Source organism: Styela clava, chromosome 1 (genome assembly GCF_964204865.1).
Source record: "Styela clava chromosome 1, kaStyClav1.hap1.2, whole genome shotgun sequence".
NCBI classification, from domain to species: Eukaryota; Metazoa; Chordata; class Ascidiacea; order Stolidobranchia; family Styelidae; genus Styela; species Styela clava.
Window position 1 is genome coordinate 17,129,567 of NC_135250.1, and position 17,955 is coordinate 17,147,521.

At 35.6% G+C, this 17,955-nt stretch overlaps 1 long non-coding RNA gene across 1 annotated transcript; it reads right to left on the bottom strand.

Moving 5' to 3' along the window:
- Positions 1–4,996: 4,996 nt before the first annotated feature.
- Positions 4,997–13,734, bottom strand: LOC144420967 (uncharacterized). Its single transcript, XR_013474811.1, has 3 exons — positions 6,844–13,734; positions 6,459–6,532; positions 4,997–6,305 (listed from the first exon to the last, which is right to left on the bottom strand). It is a non-coding gene; the product is annotated as an uncharacterized LOC144420967 (long non-coding RNA).
- Positions 13,735–17,955: the final 4,221 nt, after the last annotated feature.

Here is a 17,955-nt window from a genome sequence, read left to right on the forward strand (position 1 = left end):
TCTGGATCCCGGATGTGATTACAAGACATGGTTTTCGGTGATATATTTGTTATATTATTTTATACAAAACACGAACAAACTTGATCAATGTTAAGAATCTAAACATATATTTAAAAAAACTGTTGCATGAAACAAATATGTTTCAACAAAGAGGGATGCGAAAAGTGGCAACTGACATTAACAACGTGATAGCACAATTTTTCCTACTGAAATAGTAAAATCAACATTAATCATAGATTACAAAAAAACGGTACTCCCGTATTGTGTGTAACAGGTGAGGTTTAGGCCATAATTTTATTCCGATTTTCTTTATTTTAGTTCTATTACGAGTTTTGAGACTGTCTGTGTTAGTCAAGCGAATATACCCCATGCCCATAGGTTTCAATCCCTTTACACAACTATAAAGTAGGCAAACAAAATTAGTTATCTCCATATTGATACACACACTTCTGGAGCGCTTATAAAAACAATGCAAACACATTGTGTATGGTCAAATACATATTAGGAAATAAAACATAGAATAAAAACAGAAAAGGACTTCTGAGGAAAGAAAAAGATTTCAGTTTTTCGTTCTGGCAATAGACAAGTAAGATTTTTATCCATCACAACATTGCTTAATAATTTAAAGTCCAGGTCAATAGGATTCTCTACTTGAGCATTAATAGTCCGGCAGATAAGGAGAACCGTGTTTTTCGTCAAACCTGTGCATTATAATGACGCACAACCTGAACCATAACCTGTTACAATACTATGTTCCGGTTGTGCGCAATCTTGGTGCACAAACTACGCAAGCACCAAATTTGCTAGGAAATAAAATCAATAACTTTTAGGTATTTGTTGAGTCCAGCTTTGGGTCGCGACCCATATACAGTATATATATGGAAATACTGTCGAAACCTACGCGTAAAATAAAGAGTACTATTTCAAAATACCCGTTTTTGTTGCAATTAACAATACAAGCCTGCTAATGCAGTCGCCAGTGGTTCAAGTGGATATACACCCGGTGGAGAACAGTCAATTATTTGTTAGCGAGAATTGTTATGCAGCGGGATGATCACGACGACGCAGTGAAAGATAATAATACCACGAGAACAAGAATGAGAAAATTGCTTAATTTTATATTATATCCCTGGGAAAGAATGTAGTTCATTCTTATGTTCCATGCCAATGCTTTTCAAACTACCAAAGACTCTCAACACTTTTGCTTCTTCTCTTCTATAAAAATACACTGTTATTATATATTCGCATTTCCATCTGTTTGTTCGTGCTCCCTGATAACCGATCAGCGGCCTCCAAGGAATACGGGATCCCCTTTTAAGAAACCCTGTCATAAACTAAAAGTGGCGACCGTGCTTCTTTTGCCTGTTGTCATGTTGTCCCTGGAATTCAGCTACAACAAAAATTTCACGAAAACGGATTTTTAAATTTTATGATTTTATTAATATTCTCAACAATGAATGATATACGGGTGGTAAAATGCCAAGGTATTCCAACAACATGATCATGTTTTGCAATTTACAACCAATATTTTGTATGTAACTTTGTTTCACAGAGCCCCAAGAGCTATAACTACAAATATCAAAAATGTGAGGCCAAAATAGTCATACTACAACATTGTCAAATGTGCTTTATTTACGATAGATAACAGATTTACCAAAAAGAATTACATGAAAAATGGTAAAATAACGACCAATTCAGCAATATCTACTTGGTGATATGCATCTGTTGATGATTTTATGTGTTTGTTTCAGAAGTTTAATAACAGAAATAATTGTGGTCGTTGAGGGTGTTTTAAAAAAAGGTTGCATGGAAAAAAGTTTTCACAAAATGTTAATGTTTGATAGTAGAAGAGAAGTAGAAAAAAAATTCCCATGTTTTTTTTTTCATTTGATAACCACGCCACAGAACTTCCCCGATAAGTATACGCAGCAATTGCGAGAGGCAGAAATGCCAAGATGGGATTTCATCGCATTGCAAACCAATATTAGCAATTCTTATATATATTCGCGCATTCCCATCTGAACAGCGTGGAAAAGATTATACCCATCTACACACTTTAAGAACTATGTCAGATGAGCGTCATATTATCGAATATCAGTAAAGGAATAGTGCAATGGGAAAAGACATATAAGTTGAACTTTCAGTAATATGCAATCAAATAATCCTATTGTAGAATATATATTTAAAATCATTTCGTCACGCCAACCGCAGTCCGAAACTTTTTGTCTCTGGCTGAGCTTAGATACCAATTGGCACTCATGTAAACTGGTAAGACTGTAAGAGGCTCGCGATGGAGCAGATACTAAGAGTATCCACTCCCCAGCTGTCATTTGAGTGGGTACTGCTGCTTTTATTGCAGATGTTGGTCATGTTACTGATCTTTTTGTATTAAAGATTTACTGACATCACCGATTTAAGGATGTTGGAAACCAACACGCAATATTACAAAACTTACTTTCAACACGCGGTTTGAATGAATGAAAAAGCTGAAACTAGTATTCTTTAGAACAGCATACAAATTCTATGGAATGAAATCATACACAAAAGCTCGTCAAAAACCTATAGCTCAATAATCAAGTGGAATTTGATGCATGCGCGTAAAAATGTGCGCGTTACTACGTACAACCGAAGCACGCAGGAAAATGTGTGTGATGTACTAGTATTCAAAACGTTTGACTCAACTATGTTGGCATAACAGGTGCACATCTCGGTTTCGCATACGCATACCTTCTATCTCCACAAGGATATATTAATTTTGCTAAAGTCAATGCCGCACTGGAAGGTTGCGGTTCTTCCAAAAGAAAACACGTTACACATCTTTAGATACCAGTGGATGGTTTTACATGGCCTTGTTCGGAGTGAAAGACGAGGTCAAATATTCCAATCCAATTCAACTAATAAAATATTTCCCAAGTCCCTAAGCTTAAACTAGGAAAACGAAATGCGCGCGGCAACGCAAATGTAGTTTGAAGAGCGCAATAGAAAGTGGCTAGATGCTGTCGATGAATCTTGGCTTGTATTAGTGAAATAAACTACCATTTATTCTACTAAAATTGAATTTCTGACATTGTAAGGAGGTTCAATATTACTATGTATGCAAAACTAAATCATGTAGTTATGAAATAATTGTTTTTAACAAAAAGGCGCTTCTGAAGTATTCGTACCAAGATGGCGCACAACCTGAACATCGTATGTTTACCAGGTTAGGTTTCAGGATGTGCGTCATCTTGTACCGAATACTTTAAATCTACTTAAAAAAAATTGCTCAAAATTATATACTCCACACCCACCTGGGTATCATTATATATTTCATATATATACATTATATCTAATCAATAAAAAACTCTATGTCCCAAAACAATGTTAAGGCCCGATTCTGCCGAACTATAAGGGTCGTGGAAAAAATGAAGATGAATAGTGTTGAATAGTTTCCACAGAAGTGGATTAGCCCAAATGTAAGTGGTTGTCATAGAATTGGGACGGTATGAGATATTGTAAACAAAAAACATCAAATCGCTTCAAATAGCAATGTGCTCTGATAAAAAATTGAAAAAGTAAATATTGGAAATGCAGCCAAAACGAGAATTAATATGCGCGAATCAAATACGCGATGTTTTACTCGTGTTTACTGAAGCATACACATCTCTATACATGTACTAAAAAAAATTGTAAATTGAACAATTTACACTTCGCGTGAGATTCGGAATTTGCTGTAGGACGCTCCAGACTTTTGTAATCTCGCCAGATGAAGGAACGGAGCTTTCTTGCTAGTGGCACTGGATTTGGCAATTGGGAGAAGAACTTGACCTGTTATTATCGAATTGATAAAGAAACCTTGTGTTGCCAGTGTACCACAGATCAGTGGTCGGCACCCACCGGGCCGCGGCCCATTGCCGGTCCGCGGAAAGGTTACTGCCGGTCCGCAGTGAGGTGAAACAAAAACGGGCAAGATGGTAATCAAACCTCTACAATCTAACCACAAGTCCTACGTCTAGAAAACAGCACCCAACTGCAAACCAAACAACACAACGCATTTGACTCAAATTTTGAGCAGTACGTCTGACTTCACAAACAATTGCCATGTCAGTATGTCGCAATAATGCTGGGTCAATTGTTTCCACTACGCCCGTATAAGAATGTCTCTCATCACTTCATATGAGATATCTCCAACAAAATGATTCTCGCTAAAAACGTGACTACTCCACTACTGACTCGTAGCTAACCGGTCATGCCTAGTCAGTGCTAATTCTATCCTTCAGAATCCGGATAATCATAAAGTTAGCACATCGGGTAAAAAAAATAGTTTTGGCAAAACAAACATCAATCAATACCCATACCAGAATCAGAAGGTTTACAGGCGTTGTTACCTTTCCCGAAATCTTATTAATGCGAGGCCTGGTTTCCAACATTAATAACTACAAAAACGAAATATCGAAGTAGTCTGGATGTAAGGAACACATTATGTGTGTCAATGTCGACCATATCTCCAATATGGGAACAGTTAATGGCTAGCGAACAAAAACAGATATTGCATTAAATAGAATCACTTTCGTTTTTTAGTTTGGTGTCAACATAAATTTCCTAATGCAGATAATTGATTGCATAGACTTAGTCTGTTTGTATAAAGATGGTCCGCCAAAATTTTGGTCAGGCCCTATAGGTCCGTCACTTGATAAGGGTTGCTGACCACTGACATAGATATTGTTTGTTTATAAGTAGGGTTACCACAACGACTAACATACCGGTTATCATATATATATTCGAAACAAAATCCGGAAGAGGCTTAGTAACTCAATGAAAAACGTGCACTTGCTTTTGGGCATTTTGAATAATTTAACGGCAGTACAGCGAAAATTAGATGTCAATTTGACTTATTAATCAATCATATAATATTATTTATTACATGACATTATAGTAGTTCTTTTTCTCTCTCCTCACACTTAAGTACTGAAGAGGTCGTAAATCAATGGACTTCCTCCGTCCTTTGCTACTGGAACCTTCGGGTATAATCAGAGAGATGAAACTAGCCTAGAAAGCCACGCCCACAATAATAAAACAAACAAAGTTAATCGCGTTTCGAGTTTCTGCAGCTTCACGCTCCATTGCAGTCACTTGATTTGCTCAGGGATTGGTGAAGACGGTATGTTAGTCGTTGGTGAAGACGGTGCACAAAATAGAGTGGAAGTGGTGACTCCTCTACGGCACATGGGCCGGGGCCACGGCCCATCGAAATGGGCCGTGGCCCATCAAGTTGTGTAAAGGGATAAAATAATGAAGACTAACAAGAGAGCAATGCTCAAATATATGGACACGAAAACTATTTGCAATAATTGCATCACGCTGTTACACCGGCAAATATTTTTTGCATTGATGAAACCGCGACCACCATATTTCATAACATGTTGAACACTATTGGAAAGATTGTAATGCTTCTTTATTAGCATATTGATGTTGTTTACCGCAGAACTGTAATGAAAAAAGGCTAAAAGATGAGCATAAACATTGCAGCTGTGCAAGCGTACAAAAAAATGGAATAAGTTAATTTGACTGCAAATGCAGTAAGAGTAAACATGTAAATAAACTTGATATGATTTGGCACATACCTACGTCATTGACTGTACAGTGGTCATATATTTCATTCTCACATCTGCAAATTGCAACAATTTGATTTTTAAAATAGGTGAGTATCGATCAATTTATATTTGATAAAACTGAACAATCACAGCAATATAAAAAACAGATGACAAAATGACTTATAGTTGTCTTTAAACGTGTTCCCATATACCGTAAATGAAATATTATTTACTGCGTCATTGCACTGAGGATACGAGAATATTCACCACAGCAACACCGTTCAAAAATGGATGCTGAGAAAAGGCACATAGAACGGAGGGTATTAGCAACTTCATTATGGTACCTAATTTGGTCATCTGTAATCTTAGATAAAATCATGCTCAGAAATTCAGCAGCATCAAACATTTCAAATGGCCTAGCATGGAAATCGTGAACAAACAGAGAAAATTCATATGCTGAAATACGTCTTGTTGCTTTAGCTGGTGAATATAGCATTCTGCGTCTTAAGAGATATCAGCTTGCAGAAATTACATACTTGTGTTATTGAGCACAAGCGAAAATCATGTTGTACATGAAGTGGAAGCCGAACCAATATTTGTAACACACTGTTAACCCAGCAAATATTCTTTGTATTGGTAAGACCTCGGCCACCATATTTCAGAACATGTTGAACACTATTGGAAAGGTTATAATGCTTCTTTCTTGGCATATTTATGTTGTTTACAGCAGAACTGTAACAAAAAAGCAAAAAGATGAGCATGAACAGGGCATATTTGTAGGCATACAAGTGAAATAGAATAAGTTTATGTGCAGATGCAGGTATGGTAGTAGTAAACATGTAAATGGAATGAACTTGATATGCTGCGTCACTTAGACTTACTTACCTGTGTATCTCGTTGAAAATTATTGGAGAAGTTGTAATGCTTTCTCCTTAGCCTATCTGTTGTTTCCAGCAAAACTGTAAGAAAGAAGGGAAAAGATAAAATAGCGAAAATATGAAATATATTTCACTATTAGACATTTGATATGCTGGCCACTTAAACTAATCAAATCCATGCTTCCGAAAACAAATAACTAACTGATCCCATACTGCCATACCAGACTTGGAATGGTACCTTACCGGTAACCAGACAAGAGGCTGTGGTTCGCAATATGGTTAAGCCGTTCTATAGGCTTTTCTCTCCATCGGGATAATTATGTAAATCTTATCCTTTTTGTAAAGTCTCTTCCTCTGCATATTTCTGTATTTACTGATTTATGTACACTAACCTGCTGCACATGTTGAAATTTTTGTGAAGTTTCTTCCTCTGCATACGGTACCATACGTATTTATGCAAATGTTGTTTCCAAAAAAATGTAACGAAACAGCGAAAAATTAGAAAGGCATAGCAGCTGTGCAGACATGCTGGCTCATTACAAAAACTTAATTTCAATGCAGGCACACACTCTGAACAAATATAATTAATGCAACTAGTACAGTAATACTGTACTAGTCTACCGATATCGTACCTGTACAGCTGTACCGGTACCGGTACGTACCGTAACGGACTACGGTACCGGTAAGACGGTACGTAAACCTGTAAACGGTACCGGTACGTGCCGTACAGGCCACAGGGACTGTCATAGCTTTCCCAGCTATCGTACCGGTACCGGTATCACTTTCGCTTAACACGGGAACCACAGTCTACAAATACTGAAATATATGGAAAGTGAACATTGATTGATTGAACACCGAGCGAAACAGTACCGGTAGTTTAACTTAACCTCAAAAACCTTTCGAGTTTATTGAGAAATAATTTGAAATACCAACTGATAACAGTAAATACCGCAGTCAACAAATATATGGTCACCAAGCGAAGCTGTAGTAATAGTCAACTAGCTAAGAAGTTATCGCAAACCGTTGCATTGCTGCATTGCGGGTACCGGTAACCCCAAACTTCTCGATTGGCCATAAGCATAAACAACTGTTAGCGGAGCAAGAATTACGATCGCTTCTCAGTTGATATGCCTTCGCGCAATCGCCACAAGGTGTCACTATTTTTTATTCTGATCACTTCTTTGAACACAAAAAACGAATCTCTCGAAGTCCACAGGAAACTTTAAAATAAATAAAAGTAATAGCCTTCTGGAGAAAAATTTTATCTTCAACCACTGAAAATTTCAAAGCAATTGGTCCAGTATTCGAAGAGAAAAGCGACTTTTTAAAAACGTGTCAAAGAACAAGAACAACAAGAGAGCTACGCACAAATATATGGACACGTCAGACCAGAGCGAATCAGTCCTTACCGGTACCTTTGACGCTACCGGTACCCTCAAAAAAGTTCTGAATTTCCAGTAGCAAGAATTTTGCAGAATCAAAACGTACAGCCAGTCATGACACTGACTAAAATCCGTGTTCCCCTGGATAAAAAATAATACAGCAAAATTTTAGACGAAATATCAAATTTCATAGAATTCACGCAAAATTTTGAAATAAATAAAAGTAATAGCCTTCTAGCGAAAAAATTAATCTTCAACCACTGAAAATTTCAAAGCAATTGGTCCAGTATTCGAAGAGAAAAGCGACTTTTTAAAAACGTGTCAAAGAACAAGAACAACATAATATTGAAACAATCGTTATGTCCATTTCGTATCCAACAAGAGAGCTACGCCCAAATATATGGACACGTCTGTTCGCAGTACAGTACGGTTTACCGTACCGTCAGATCACAGTCTACAAATATATTCACACCAAGCGAAGCAATACAGTAGGACACAAAATGACGTCCGATGTCCGCAGAACGTTTAATGACGTCATAGCAAACAAAAACAAATCTCACAGAGCTAACAGAGATATTTAAAATGAATATAAAAGTAATAGCCTTCTGGGGAAAAATTTTATCTTCAACCACTGAAAATTTCAAAGCAATTGGTCCAGTATTCGAAGAGAAAAGCGATTTTTTTAAAAATTTGTGAAGGGCACTTGGAAGCAAATGACATTCAAAAAAGTAACTTCAAGATTTTAATTTTATAATAAAAGAGAGGAATATCCAACAAAGCCTCACAGTCGCGTGGTGCAATTCCCAAGATGAACGCCAACTTTGGATAGATCTTCTCCAAAAAAGAGGATAGTAGCTGAAAAATATGTCATAAAAATTTGCAAGACTTGAAAAAGTGCATCAACTTATTCACCATCCAACTGCAGAACTGGAAATACCAGGATTTAGAAGACAATATTCAATTCAACAAGCCCTAATCAGCTGCAGAGCAATCAAGTTTAGCTATAAACATTGATTCAGAGTTAGAGATAAGTGCAATTTATCATGGTTGGACTAGTGTAACATCGGAAGCCCTGAATGATATTGATGTAAAAGAAACAACTTTATCAAATATCCTGCATATTATTTATACAACGATCATTTGTGAGGGGATAACTGGCAGCAGCAATTCCAGTTCTACAACAAGTCAACATTTTGAAGTGTCCTTTTCGAAATCTAATTCAAACAAGGGCCTGCACAGCTTAGATTGTTTGCTTTAAGATATTACATATTTTTCTAATCATTTGTTTCAAGAATTCACAATGTTCACCACTGGTGTTGATATCATCATGTTATCACCATGAAAATTTTTTCACTCAAAAAGTAGATAAATCAGTAACTTCAGCTCATTCGCCTGAGTGTAGTACTGTCTATTTATGCTTCCACTAACAGTATCATCTTGCAAATGACTTAACACTTCCTTCGAGCAATAATAAGAAAGTCTCTTATCATTATTTTGGATCACTAAATTGTGAAATATTTATTTCTTCTGGGAAAAGATGCAAACAGTGTTTTATAGATTTTCCTTGTTTTACTTTTATTACGAGCTCGGGGACTGATAGCCAAGTGAATATACATACACCTGTCCATGTTTCAGTTCCTTTACACAAATTGATGTAAAGTAGGCAAACAAAATTAGTTGAGGAGTGCCCAAACTTTAATGTGCGAAATTGAGACAAATCTGGTAAGTTGTGTGTAATTTGGTTCAAAACCTGGCATAACTTAGTCGATTCAAGGCAATATTTGAAAATAAACCTATCTTTTTAGTCAAAGAAAATATTGTCTACAATTCAAAAAAAGATATGATGGTTGGCTTTGTTGACTCGGTAGAGTCGAGAAAAGCAGAGAAAGTTCCTGTGCATCAGGAAGTTGTCAAAGCCCTTGACGTTATCTGCTCAGACCATCTCGCTAGCATTTTCTGGAAACTTTTGGATATAAAGAAGGATGCTCCAGTAATATGTGTACCAGGTTGTGCGCTATCTTGGTACACATACTACGGGAGCGCCTAAAAATGCTCCGGCCATTCCTTAGCATTGATGAGCCACTGATTTAGCTTGAAAATAATTTTCATACTGGAAATCATCCGTCGCTGGGACAACTCAAACAGTTCTAGATATGCTGTATTTTTATTATGCAACTTACATTGTCTATTGTCATGAAAATATACTATATTCCATGCAGTGAACATTTTGGTATGAAAAATAGATTACTTTGTTTAATTACTGCTGAAGAAATAAAAATAAAGCTGGAATCACATCTAAACGCACTACCTTGCAAAATAAAGTGAAAAGAGATCATGCTCTTAGTATAAGTATATTTCGACTCCATAATCAGCATAACAATACATTTGACAGATAAAAACAAATAAATAAAAACTGATTATGAAATCAGGGGAGCAAACAAAACCTTAGATAAGGTTTATAACGTACAAAATATAAGATGGAAGGTTTTGCCAAGAGGAAGTGGTACGTGTTTACTCACCTAAAATTATTAAGTTATTTCACACACGCGCACATGTACCCACCAACCACACACACACACAACCACTGAGAAGTTATTTAAGTAAGAATAAAACGCGATAAATTTAGGGTATACTATAAAGTAAACAAAAAAATAAATAAATATTAGAAAAAGAAAAAAAACTATTTGCCACACCATATTGATAATTTTGTAATTGTTGCCATTGCCAAATTGATCGATCTTCTAATCGTTAATTAAAATATAAAAGTAAGATTCTGTTGAAAACAAATTGCCAAGCTGATTATAGTTGGAGTCAATCAAATGCCAAGTTGCCCAACCAAAGTTGCCAGAATTGGGTGCATGAAGAGGTGGGCGAGACCATTTCATTCCCAAAATTAGAGCCTATTATTGCCAAGATTGTAATAAGTAATTAAAGTTACGGGTGACAGTGAAATTAGTATAATTAAGTAAAGTAGGATATGGAAATAAATTGGTTACAAGGGGTGTGAGGTTTTTCATTCTTGGGTATTGATTTCAGACAAGGATATAGGAATTAGATTGTTATTTCACAGGATATCGGAGTCTTTGTTTGATTTTTTCCTTATGTGTTTTACTTCATTTAATCACTTTGAAGTAACCTGAAAAACAAAAAATAAAACAGCGAGTAGATGTTTCAATGATTGGGTGAAGGGGAACGCGCTGAACTATTTATTACAGGCAAAAATAATTGTTTAATTAAATGCAATGTATTGTCATTATATAGCAATGGATAGATGATCTATGATGACATTCTGCTTGGGACAGAGAAAAATTTATCACACCATGCAAGAAGCATACAAAATTTTACTATCTATACCTTGGCCAACAAGTCAACTCAAACACCAATACCATGCCTTAACATAAAATGCATGCAAACATAAATGATATAAAAACCACATCCAATTAAAATGACCCACAGCAAATTAAAATCTGAAGGGGAGAATCCAACATAGCTCTACTACTCGCCTAGTTGCAATAATTAGTAACCTTGCAGGAACTATATTAAACTATCTACAACCCTTATACCACCACTCAAACATAAGACCATGCGTGTATGATAAGGACATCACAGCTAGAAAAAGGTAAAAACACGAGCGTGAAGTGATAGAATGTGTGCAGTTATTTAAAGAAAATATCATCCGAGTATGTCAGCTACCTATATATTTTAAAAAAATATATACTCATGCATGTCACAATACCATTTCTTTGGCGCTGGACTAGGTCTGGCCAAGTCATGGCAGGATATAACGATATTATTATAGCTGTTCAACATTTTCATCAAAACAATAATGTGCAAGTGTGGAGTGTCCCAAGTTTTTGTCATCGAATACCACCAGTAGTAATTTTAAATATTTGGAAACTAAATGAGACTTGACTTGTTTTTGAAAAGATTTTTTGGACTTTAACGTCTTCAAATTTAAGGGAAGAGAGTTCCAAAGTTTGGGTCCAGTAAAAGACAAGGAATGCTGACTCACAGATTTACTCGTGAAAGGTACGAATAAATCAGAACTACTTCTTCGGTTGGAGGTATTTTTGACAAGTATGTCATTAAAGCAATTGGGCAGCGCATTATTATGGAAGTCGTAAGCTAGGGATAATACTTCAAATTTCATCATAACTTCACCCTTAAGTATATTTAGTGATTTGAAGTAAGGGTCTACACTTTCACGTTTTCTTTTACCAAAAACTATTCTTAAAAAATTATTACAAATACTCTGCAGTTTTGAGACAAGTGTTTTATTACCATGAAGCCAGACTGAACAACAATATCGAATATGGCTAAGTAGTAATGATTGAAACATTGCTAGTAGAGCTGATTGATCAACACACTGGGATACTTTGGCAGAAACTGCTAGGTTTCTTTTTGTTTTACCAATAACATGCGCTATTTGTGATTTCCATGACAGATTTTCATGAAAGATAACTCCTAGAAATTTTATTTCTTTCACTCTTTTAAGTTCATTGCCATTGAGCAGTAGTTTTTGTGAGGATTTCAGACACCTGGACATGTCATTAATGTAAGCTAGAAAAAACAATGGGCCAAGTAAAGATCCTCGTGGATCTCCGTGCTTCATGACACAAATATTTGTAGAGAATGAGTTGTCATATTGCACAATTTGTTTCCTGTCTTGAAGGTAGCTCCTGATAATCCATAGTAATAGAGCTTACTTAAAAGGATGGAATGGTCAATGGTGTCAAAAGCTTTTGAGATATCAAGAAATATTCCAATTGCATGTTGTTTGCCTTCAAACGCCTTTAAACATTAGCAGCCATAGCAGTGGAGTGATGCTTGCGGAAACCAAATTGATGCGAGTGGAAAACATTGTTAGTTTCAAAGTAGTTTGACATTCTACTATACATTATTTTTTCAAGAATCTTAAAAAATGATGGTAAAAGACTAATAGGTCTATAGTTTCCAAGATCTGAAACACTACCCTTTTAAAGAGAGGAAGAACTTTGGATGTCTTGAAGCTTTCAATGAATAATCCACTAGATAGTGAAAGATTAAATATATATGTCAGGATATCAATAATATGTTCTGGAACATATTCCAATATTTTGAATGGAATACCATCGATTCCAAAACTTGACTTGGGCTTCATATCGCGTATGATATTTTTTATTTCTAATGATGTAGTTGGCCTTAAGAACATGGATGAGGATTCTTGCTTCCCAAGATATGAAATGTAATTTTTGTCACAGCCAGCTGGTTGTGGCATACAGTCGAGCAGGCTTTGTGCCACTTGGGAAAAGTGTTCATTAAATTTATTTGCAATTTGTGTATTACTGCAATCAAGTTCAATCAAAGAACAAGAATTTGTTTTATTTTTACCAATAAGTTCATTAATTATTTCCACACTGCCTTGATGTTGCCTTTGTGAGAGGCAAATTTAGATTTGTAATAATTTGATTTCTTTTTGTGGAGCAATCGAGTATAAAGGTTCCTGCATTCATTGAACTGTAATTTGTGCTTGTCATTTATGTTTTTATTGTTTATTAATTTCTTATAAAGTTTTTGTTTGACTTTGTTGAGTTTGCGTAACTCAGTATCATACTGAGGTTTGTTTGATCTGTTTGTCTGTTTTTTGTAAGGAAAAGATTGAGAGTAAGCAGTAGAGAATTTTTCAAAAAAATTTTCAAAGCAAGTGTTGGGAATTGGGATCCTGGATGCTGCTGAAGTCATCAATATCAATAGAATTCAGATCATTCATAAAAGTATTCAAGTTCGATGAAGTAAACTGGCGATAAAGCGTTTCAATTCTGGTCTGAATTTGCTTTTCTAGAAGAGAGCATTGTACAATTAGCAGATGATCAGAAACACATTCTGCTAAAACAGCACTGTTAATTTTTTTATCATAAACGTTTGTCCGCAGAACTTGAAGTTATCCTGGTGGGGCAGTTTATCAGAGAATAATAGGCCAGGTTGTGCATAATATCAACAAATAAGCTGGTATTCATATTGGACTCATCAATAAGATTATAGTTGAAGTCACCCATTATATAAATATAATTCAACCTGTTCATCTTTGAGAGAACTTGGGACTAGAGATGTATCGGTATCGGGTATCGGTATTGGCAATATCGGTCATTTTTCCGGTATCGGCCATGTATCGGTATCGGTTAAATTAAGGCCGATATTTCCGATATATTTATCTTTTTGATATGGTCCAGAATGTTTTAAAAGATAAGTTGGAATACTACTTTTTAATTTATTTTTTGTCTGGAGAGATCGTGAGCTATGAGCCATACATGTCCCCACCCCCGCGAGAGAATAGGATTCACGTGTTTTTAGCTATTCATCAGCCAAACTAGCTCAACTAATTTGGCTATTTTTGCTGTCAAATTTTAGTATTGACATTTTTAATATTACATAGTAATTATGAAGAAATATATCAACACAGCACATAACAAAAAGCAACTAGGCGCCCAGTTTCAAATCATACAGTGGAATTGGGGTGATTATTAACGGCACATGGACTTTTGTCACGGGTCAAAATTCTGACTGTTTGTCGTCAAGTACGAGTGTCATTTAGTCCGTCGACATCGATAAACTAAATTCCGAAATTTAAAATATATGATAGCAGTGTTCACTATTAGCGCACTTTTTTGCGAAAATTGCGAAGCACTTTCGCAACTTTTTTTAGGGACTGCGAAATAGCACTTTTTTCCGATTTTGAAGAGAAATAGCACTTTTTTTCGATTTTGAATGGAATAAAAATTCAAAGTTGACAAATGTTTTTGTGTGCGTATCAAGTTGACAAATAAGTAACATACTAGTACTTTTGTAACTCAATTCTGCATATCATAACGATATTTACCGGAATTCTAACCTATGTGGTGAAGACATGGAAGATAAAGCTTTTGCATTAATGGCAAAATTCTTGTTTATAATATGATTATTATACAAGCACACCGATTCCGCTTCGACCGCGAAAACGCTCGGCGGCGTCTTTGAAACCAGATGTCCGAATGCAAGGCAGTGCGTTTCTCTAAACGAGAGTGGTCATGTGACTGTCAATGACATCGATGATTGTGACCAAAGTAGACGATTTTCTAGTACTGGTTTGACAGGTCTGTGTTTTCTTCTTAGTGAATTTACTGGAGCCATTCAGAAATTTCTGATACTCGACGCGACATTGTTTAGTAATGGAATGTAAACTTGGGCCATTGTTTGTTAAATTAGAAGAAACTTTTAGCAGCATCTCACAGATTTGCAAAATCGCCAAATTGACAAAATACATACCTCGTATTAACATTTAACAGCCATTTTATTGTAACCACGAATGTTAAAAGCAAATGGCGTTTCGCGGAATTTTGCGATATTCAGTATTAGCTAGTCTAGTCATTCACGATAAATCAAACTCAGACCAGGGTCAAAAATCAATCTAAACTATTTCCTCATTAATATGCGAGTAGGGGTGGGCAAAATCGAATATTTTTTCGAATTGAATATTTTTAACGAATAAGAAATATTTTTTATGCACAGCAGGAGTCTAGAACGTCGGTCGAAAAATTAGCAAGGAAGCCTTTTCTACTGGTTAATTTCGTTATAATAGCTAATTGTTTTTGTCACCGCAATCGTTTTGGCGACTATATCCTGGGTTTGGCAATCCAGGCTTACGCGTGCGTTCACATCGGCAACAGCTGTTAAGGGCATCAACGACAAATTTCAAAACCAAAATAAACATTTGCGTTGACTTGATATTACTTATCAACGTTTGTAAATTTACTGTCCCAATTTTAAGCGAATGGTATTATTATTATCGATGCCGGAATGCAAATATTTAATACGATAATTAACTTTTATAATTTTTTTATGGTGTCTGTATTAATTTACAGATAAATCTCGCAAATCTGAGATTGTACCAATCCTGAATGTTGATTTAAAATTGTGATTAAATAATTCTGCAATAAAGGCATTTCTGCGTGGCCATAGGACGAGATGACTTTAATAAACAGCACTTCTTTAAGGATATTTTACATATGCGACTAATGCTAAAAACATTGGGCTCGAGTGCTCTGGTGCCTAATCAGGCGCTAATTGCAACTAATTCAACTCAAGTTTCAACGACTTTTTTCATCTTCACGATATGTTATCTTTTTTTATTCGGTACTGATAATGATAAATAAAAAATGTGTAATTGTTGATTGCAACATCGTGTCAACATCGTTTTTGCAAATTTAGAAACGTCGATAAGTAAGACAAGTAAATAATGTATTTTATGGAACTTTCATGAGATATTGGTGAGAAATATTATTTTGACCATGTCGAAATGCCATTATTGCCGATTTATTCACGTGTTTAGTTACTATCAGTGTTTTAACCCAAAGCTGAGTTACGTAAATACTTAACACTGAGTACTCAAGAGATAACCAATTTGCGGAGTTTTTCAATTATTATTTAATACGAAAGTAACACAGACACGATCTAAAATTAAAAGCATAGAAATGTCAACTATCTGCTTCACAAATATCGCATCCCGGGGTCAGTAATAATATTATTGTTCGCTTAAACTCGGGAGGGTAATTTACGAACTGATACAAATCCTACACAGAAGATAAAAATCAGAACAAAATCAATTTTCGTTGTGAATGCGCTCATTAATAGTTGTCTTTAAAATCTTCGCCGATGTGAATTCACAATTCTATCCGAAATATAAAAACCAAACTACGATGTCCGCCGTTACGTAGAATTAATATTTGCTAGTGAATAAAAACATGCTTTAATATAGTTTAACAACACGATCGCGGCGACAAAAAATTTACTGCAGCCTTCGATTATGACAAAATTATGAAATAATCATTGAATGGCAATAAAAATTTAACTTCATTAACAATAATTCTCAAGTAATAGTTTCACATTTTCATGATTTTGATCGTCGCTACATGCGAGCGAGTTTCTGTACATATAAACCATGATGACACTACTGACATCTGCGAGTTATAGATCTCTCCAAATTTAATTTTCGCGATTTTTAATGTTTCACTTTTAGATGCGGATGCCCGCTGACTACGGATAAATGGTCGATGTTTAAAAATAGGACTTCGGACCGTTGGGCAAAGAAAGCGCATTACGTCGTCGCGAATTGCAGTTTTGGTGTAATGTTTTAACTTCCCCCTAATCTCCCGTTGAAAAAATCCTGGCTGCGCCCCTGCCCGGTGATAATTCTAGCTAAAATGTTACAATTTTATTTACGGAATTTGCAAATTCACCATTTTGATAATCACGCCCTAATTATTGGTGCAAAAATACTCAAAATATCACGAATTTAATCATTTCCGATGTTACTAGGCGCAATTCATGACGGCGACAGTGTGCGTTGTTACATCGAAATTCACGATTGATTTTACGTTATACTCTTGTTCACGATTTCAACACTCCACCCGCCATGCATGGCTGAGTGGAAGGTTCACATTTTCGAAACATTACCTGGCCAAGGATGGGAGGGATCACTAACGAGCTAATTGAAAGCACATTAAAAGGATTATGACTTGTCATTTTTTTCTGGTTATAGCCTGTACATGTTATACCATGTGTGGGCTCCCGGAACGTCAATTTAACTTTTAATTTTCGACAATCAATTGTATGTGCGGCTCCTACATGAAACGGTAAATTCATGCTGCCAATATACGGAGTTTGAAATCTGGGATATTTATTTCGAATAGTCTATTTATTTTGACTCTTCTAAAATTAGGAAGCTTTGTTGGTACCTTTTTTGGTGCAAAGTATGAAATTGAAACGATACGAATATTTTGCCCAGTCTTATAGGCGAGGTTATGATATTAACGCAGAGAATATTTGTAAGCATATCACTGGATGGAAATATTTTGCACCAAGACTGTTTGCAGAAGTTGATTTATCGAATACACGGAAAGTATTTATTTATCATCTCACTTGCGAACATCGGGGTTTGGGCGGAATTATACGATTATGTTGTTGTTCTTAAATAATAACTTTTTCGATGAATGTTTATTTTACTTTTGTGTATTAATTATGATATGTTGAGTTTTCGTTTATTTCAAATTCAAATTGTCGGGAATACTCAAACAGGTGTAATAAGTGTAATATTGATAGTATAGTGTA